This window comes from Copadichromis virginalis, linkage group LG12 (genome assembly GCF_057382275.1).
Source record: "Copadichromis virginalis isolate Kocher_CV1m ecotype Utaka linkage group LG12, C_Virginalis_male_GT1.1, whole genome shotgun sequence".
Lineage (NCBI taxonomy): Eukaryota > Metazoa > Chordata > Actinopteri > Cichliformes > Cichlidae > Copadichromis > Copadichromis virginalis.
Genome location: NC_140629.1, coordinates 10,586,938 through 10,594,377, shown reverse-complemented (window position 1 = coordinate 10,594,377; position 7,440 = coordinate 10,586,938).

The window sequence follows — 7,440 nt, the reverse complement described above, 5'->3', positions numbered from 1 at the left end:
CTGGCTTCAGCAGCGGAACACGTCTGGCACTGTGGGATTTGATTCCCTGCCGTTGTAGTGTGTTACTGATGGTGACCTTTGTTACTTTGGTCCCAGCTCTCTGCAGGTCATTCACCAGGTCCCCCCGTGTGGTTCTGGGATCTTTGCTCACCGTTCTCATGATCATTTTGACCCCACGGGATGAGATCTTGCGTGGAGCCTCAGATCGAGGGAGATTATCAGTGGTCTTGTATGTCTTCCATTTTCTGATGATTGCTCCCACAGTTGATTTTTTCACACCAAGCTGCTTGCCTATTGTAGATTCACTCTTCCCAGTCTGGTGCAGGTCTACAATACTTTTCCTGGTGTCCTTCGAAAGCTCTTTGGTCTTGGCCATGGCGGAGTTTGGAGTCTGACTGTTTGAGGCTGTGGACAGGTGTCTTTTATACAGATGATGAGTTCAAACAGGTGCCATTCATACAGGTAACGAGTGGGGGACAGAAAAGCTTCTTACAGAAGACGTTACAGGTCTGTGAGAGCCAGAGATTTTCCTTGTTTGAGGTGACCAAATACTTATTTTCCACCCTAATTTACGAATAAATTCTTTACAAATCCTACCATGTGGATTCATGGATTTTTTTTTCACATTCTGTCTCTCACAGTTGAAGTGTACCTCTGGTGCAAATTACTGACCTCTGTCATCATTTTAAGTGGGGGAACTTGCACAATCGGTGGCTGACTAAATACTTTTTTGCCCCACTGTATAGATAGATAGATAGATAGATAGATAGATAGATAGAAAATCCTTAGATTCCGATTTGACAATAAAGATATTTCAGTGGTCCAAAGACAAAGACTAGAGAATATTGAATATTCTACATCATTAAGAGACCGTGGTCACCTCGGCCCTTTTCCACACTGGAACAATGTTGATACAATGAATAGCCTTCTAATGGCTCCTTGTTGAAAGTGATTGAGAAAAGGTAATGGATGTATAGAGGGAATTGGCATTTGAGTCTATTCACAGCTGCTTCATCTTAAGGCCACACTTCAACCTATTGTCCCACAGACCTTCTCCTCAGTGCTGACCTTCCTACCCTCACCTCTCACCTTTATCCTTCCCAGCTGCTGCACTCTTATGATGGACAGCTGTTTCCTCAAGAGCCACAGGCTGTGCTCTTTGGCTCACAGCTGATTTATTCACGCTAGTAAATTTACACTGGAAAATCACTAATGACTTTACTAAATAAAGAAAATGATTTATTCTGGTCATCTTTAAAATCTCATAAAGTCTAGATTATGAAGCTTCTTCTTCACTGTTTACACAAAAGCAAAGAGGGAGAAGATTTTTATGCATTTATAAAAAAGGGAAATGAAAGGAGATGCACTAAGCCTTCCTTAGAGTGTTTATGCTTCCAGCTCTACTGTTGGGTAATATAAACTGTGGAGATAAGCTATAAAAGTTAACATCCCCCTGTCTCAGTTCCCATTAGAAACACCTCTTACAAAGTATTTCTAAGAGAATGGTCCTCATTAAAATTCATTGCACCACAGTTTCTCTAACAGATATCCTCACAGAGCTTAAATAGATTTACAAAGCATGCCATTTTTTAATGTCTCCACCACTATAGCAGATGAAGATATTGTGAATGGCTGTGGCACTGTGACATGACTGAAACAAGAGCTACATTTAATTCACATTCAGGGACCACCAACAGCCTATCAGAGCCCAATCCTGAGGTGGGCATCAATCATGGGAGCCTGGACCGCTCTGGCTTGTGTGTTAGCTCTTCTAAAGCAAAGGAAAAGGCTTTGACAAGGGCCCATTATTCAGTAGCTCATCTTATGTCACTTCACACATCACCTGTCAGCCTGCCAACCCAGCTTTGCACCCAAAGGTCGCCATCAGCGATCAGTCACATCATAGACATCCAAATCACAGCCTTATAGCCGACTTTAAACTGTGTTTTTATATGTTTAGGTGCTATTAGATGTCATTCAGGAGCACAAGGCACTCAGAGAGACCCCACTGTAATTATTCTACAGTACATCCATAAAAAATGTTTCTCTTTTTCCCCCAAAAAGTTCATTTTGACTTTCTTCAAAATGTAGGCTCAGGGTTACCACCTACGATAAATATGAGGCAACACTATCCATCCACTACAATGCACATTGCCCAAACTCAACAGCGTTACTGATACTGATGAGAGTGACAGAGAAAGATAATTTTTTTCCTTATTTCCAACATGAACAAACAGAAAGTAGACTTAAATTGAGGAAGAATTACACTGGAATTACACTGCTGATCACTCTGATTATTATCAACCCCTAAGATCATCATCCATCAACACAAGCCTAACCAGTAGTTCTGTGCAGTACTGCAAATTATCAATCTGATACCAAGTAAATACAGAGCCATTAATTAATTAATTAATGCCAGTACCGATACTGATACTTTTAACAAATAAAGGCAACTTATGAATGGGAGAGCATTCTGTCATGATTTATGAGATAAATCATTAAATTGTAATTCTGAAAACATTTTAATTACCACTAAATCACTCTATTTTTCATTTTCCACAATAATTGGTTAATATAACAAAATACACCTTTCCGTTTTGCATGTACTTTGATAATTGGTCCTTTGGAGAGCTGGAATGTAAATGTACCCGTCTCTAAAGTACTTGGGGTTAACTTCTGTTATTTAAATGTACTATAAATAGAACAGACGTGACAGTCAACACAAAAAGGTTCAGACTGTTTTCATAGTGCATGTTTGATGTATATTTTTTTCATTTTCAAAAAAATGAATTATTTAACACAATTCACCAGACTAAAAACTGAGGATAAAAAAAGAGTATTGAGCCTATCGCGCCAGTATAAATCAGATATCAATACCAGCATTGGTATTGATACTATTGATATTTGGATGTAGCTAGCTGCCTGAGGGGTTTACTAAGAGTTCTTGGTCCTGTATCCTCTAATGAAGCAGCTCACTCAGCTAAACTGTGCAGTATTTTCAGTAGTGTTGGTGCATCTGAAACCCATAATTTCCTATCGCAACCTGTTTCTCCAGCAATTATTCATGGGTGAAAAACATCTCATGAGATAACTGCAATTTTAGGACGCCCTGGAAGAGAGGACAGCCTGGTTCTTCTTGGATTGCTCTAAGCAAGTGTAACTTCTTCTCTGACTTGCTGTCTGCAGGATGTGCAACAGAGAAAAGAGAAAAGCTTTTAAGCAAGCAACAACAGCAGCAGACAAGGAAACCCACAAGGGAGATGGGGAAAATGACATAGGGATGGTGTGGAGTGTGCATGTGGGGGGAAGAAGGAATGGGGTTTTTTTTCAACAAAAAAGAAAGTGAGAAGCAGCAAAGGTGGAAAGAAGGATGGAATTTAAATGGCATTTGTGATAAGGTGACATTTAGAAAAATCTCAGCTCCATCTCCTTTGAACAAAAAGGTCTTGATCCCAGGAAAAAGGGGGGTCTGTCACCTCACAGGTTGCACTGGTGAAGGAAAATACAGCAGCATATGAGACTGAAATGCAGAAGTGTACACATGGATTCAAATGCTTTAAATCCTTAAACACATCCGAAATTAGTATTCCTACATTCTCGTGTGTTGCGGTAATACAAACTCTTGTGTATAAGGTCATTGTTTTGAATTGAGCGTAATGATATACGGGTGTTTTAAGTGTGTCATGATGATCACCAGCTATGGGTCAGAGTTCAGCCTCCTTTTTATGAGGACTACATCTCTGATCGGGACTAAGAGTTGCCATGGAGAAACATGCAATCAGCTGGTCTTTCTTTTCACTGCTTTTCACTGACTCGCTCCCTTCCTCTGCCCTGTAAACAGTACGGGCCCTGTTGTTGTCGTCGTCAGATAGTGACTAAGTATATGCAGTGTGGGAAGGAGAATCTCAGCTGTTCATCCTGGAGAACTCATCTCCCCTCCCGTTCCGGTCCTAGGTGAGCCACAATACTTCTTCAGACCTCCCTTTCCTTTTGGCTGCCATTACCCAAACTAAGCTCATTTGTCCCCCCCAGTAGACCCATGATCTGCCTTTTGTTCAGACCCCAACCTCCCATTCATGTCCCCCAGGAGAGCAGACAAAAGAGGAAAAGACATAGGCTTAAACCCTTTTGCCCAGACAGACTGTGGTAAAGCAACCATAAAGAGATGCTGGGCGTGAATGGCTGGGGAGCTCTCTAGCTTCAACTAGAAGCTGTCTGTGAAGATGCCCTCCCTTGCCCACATCAACAGAAGTCTCAGTTATTGTGTGAACATGTCCTGAAATGAAGACAACATCTTTGGCAATTTGACAACACATATGCGGCACAGCCAGATTTTTACTTGCATTTCAAATGTTGAAAGTACATCCAGAAACCTAAGTTGAATATACACAATTGTTGAAATAAAAGCAGCTGTCAAACAGGGAAGTGGATACATCATAGACTGCATATAAGCATATGTTACCAACTGTTATGTGAAATTGGTAAATGGACCTGCTTCTTATATAATGTTTTTCTACTCAAGCACTCAAAGCACTTTCTACAACTTGCCTCATTCACACATAGTCTATGCCTAAGTGCATTTGCACTCCAATGAATGCATCAGAGAGCAATGTGGGGTTCAGGATCTTGCCCAAGGATACTTTGGCACGCAAACAGAAGGAGCCAGAGATCAAACCACCAACCATGGTTGTTTTAATAGATGACCTGCTGTAAATCAGATATCATATGTGAGGTTTGGAGCTTACTCTGAAACAGAGGAACACTTGTAGTAGGATCTTGTCAATAACAGGAGGTGTCCATCCTTAAGCATACCTCATCCATTTTTAGTACAGTAGGGGCCATATTTACAATTCATATTCACTTAGATTTTAAACTAACAACAGATATAAACACACCAGGAAAGTGTTTACTAGGCCTATAGGACACTCCCTCATAGATTTCTATAGAGCCTGATTTTTGCAGTCAGTGACAACATTTGAACCAAGGCTTGGCAGTGCAGGGGGGACATATCCACAGAGCACAGATGATGTCAAAACATTTTACAGGGTTCACGTTTTCATTCAAATTTCAATTTATATGGATCAGTTTATGAAATTTGAATCATGCCTCTTTATTCTGACTGAAACCTTCATATGGAGTTGTGGGTTTTTCTTTTAAAAGCTCTCACCCTGGAGGCTCCACTACCAGACTTCATTTAATAAAAATTTGAACCTGACCCATTTTTCGAAGGTTGCTTAGCATGGTACATTCACTGAATTGGCCACCTACTACTAATAAAACTGATATGGAGGTAACATTTTTCTGCTTTGATTTAGTTATATCAAATTGGATTACGTAGCTGAGCTGTTTTTAAAAAGAATAAAATAACACCAGCATCATCTATTCATTTATTTTTACAAGAGTGCTTTTTGCAGATTTCCAAATCTCCCTCTGTACATGCAGTAAGAATAAGAAGATTTATTGTGTTTCAGAATTCCCCCAAGTGTTTCTTATCTGTAAAACCCAATGTTGTTTATTTTGGCTCACAGTTTGTAAAGCTGTTACTGAGTTTTTGGGTGTTTGTTTCAGGTGGAAATGTCAAACAACCTAAGGCTTAATGCAGTCAAACTGATTGCAATCACAATATCGGGCTTCATCTAAATGGAGCCAGCAGAAGCACGCACGGAAGGCTGGGCATGTCCCCATACCCAGCAAAAAGATTGAAGGTCCTCTTTTGGGTCATTGAAGTTTTCCAAAGGTAGATGAAATACAGTCTCACTGGTGTGTTCTGGGTCTCCTCTGGAGCCTCCTACCTGTCTGACATGCTCATAAACTCCCAGTGGATTGGCTTAGAGCTCGCAACATATATATAAAAAAAAAAAATTTCAACCACTCAGTCATTTGGTGAATATCCAAAGATTAAGACCATAGCTAATAACTGAATGATAGTAAATCAAAAAGTTTACCACAACACCTACAATATGACTGAAGCCAGTAAATAAATCAATGTTTCCTGTTCCCAGTTCTATGTATTATTTATTTTTATTCACAGAGAAAAAATGTCATAAGATGTTACTTTTTATTCAATGATTAAAAGTAATGCCTGTTCTCTGTTTAGTCATGTTGGTCATATTCAACTATTTGTTCTTGGCATGCTATACCTTTATCTTCCTACTGAAGTTCCTGAAGGTGTTGTTCTTTAAATGTGTCCCAGGTTGCACATCAGCTCTGCAGTAAGAGTGCTGGGGAAGAGAGATACAAAAACTTAAACTCCTCTAACGATGGTGCAGTGCGCCCCTGATAGTAAAATATCAACCTTATTGCCTCGTTGTCAGATTGAATCCAGCAGCTTATGCTTCTGTTATGGTTTGTGGCACAAATCACATCATATTCAAGCCATAAGCTATATTACTGTAGCTTAGGTTTTACAGTCTTGCAGAAATTCTCTGAACTTGCAGACACATTAATCTACAAAGCAATGCAGGCTGACATATACACTAACTGCGTATCTGTCTCCACCTGTGTGATGTCAAATACAAGCTCGGGTTCAGCGAGGAGACACAGAGTGGGATCTGCCATACTATTCTATAGGGACTCCTCTGTAAGGCTTAAAATAGAAGAGATCCGTCTTTGCAAGCATCCATGCTGTTACACATACTACTACTACATAGATAAAGCAATAAATAAATGAATAAATAACTGTGTTCTCCACTATCTTAGTTACCTCTTGACAGCCTCCAGGCACTGGCAAGCTGTACAGTGTTGGAATTAGAGATTTGTTTTTTGGCCACATGTTAAAACACTACATTTTCAGAAAGAAAGAAAATCCACCGTGCGTTTCAAGTAAAACACCAGTGCAGGCTGAACATTTGCTTACAGAAACTCATAACTGATATAATACCCTAGTAACGTAAATGCATCATGCATTAAATATGGTTCATTTTCCTTCAAACCTGATTTTTCCAGCAGTTTCTGACTATATTTCTGTGCAATATGCTGGATTCCTTCAAATATCACTTCACCATCCACAATTATTTCAGAGAGATGCTATACTTGAACCAGCAAAATAATCTTCACACTTTATTACAATTATCTCAGGGAGATGGATTTTTTTTCTCCCCCAACTGACTGACTGAACACTAAATGTGACGCGATATTTCAGGACATTTTCATCGTCTCGCTTGATCCAAGCGATACTGCCTCATCAAGGTGCTGAATGCAGACCTGCCTACTGCTAAAGGCCTAGCATGCTTGAAAGTAGTCTCACCTCCGCACAGCTGGCATATCACTGTGTGAGGTGAGAACCTGTCAGATTGTCAATTTCAGAATGTGGCAAAAATTGTGCGTTGCAGCCCCCCAGGCTTCTGACATCAGAAGGATGTGTGGGGGAGGGGTTTCAGAGGCTGTGTGGCAATCAGACAAGCACTTTGTCCACAGTATAGTGAGAACAGGCTACAAATT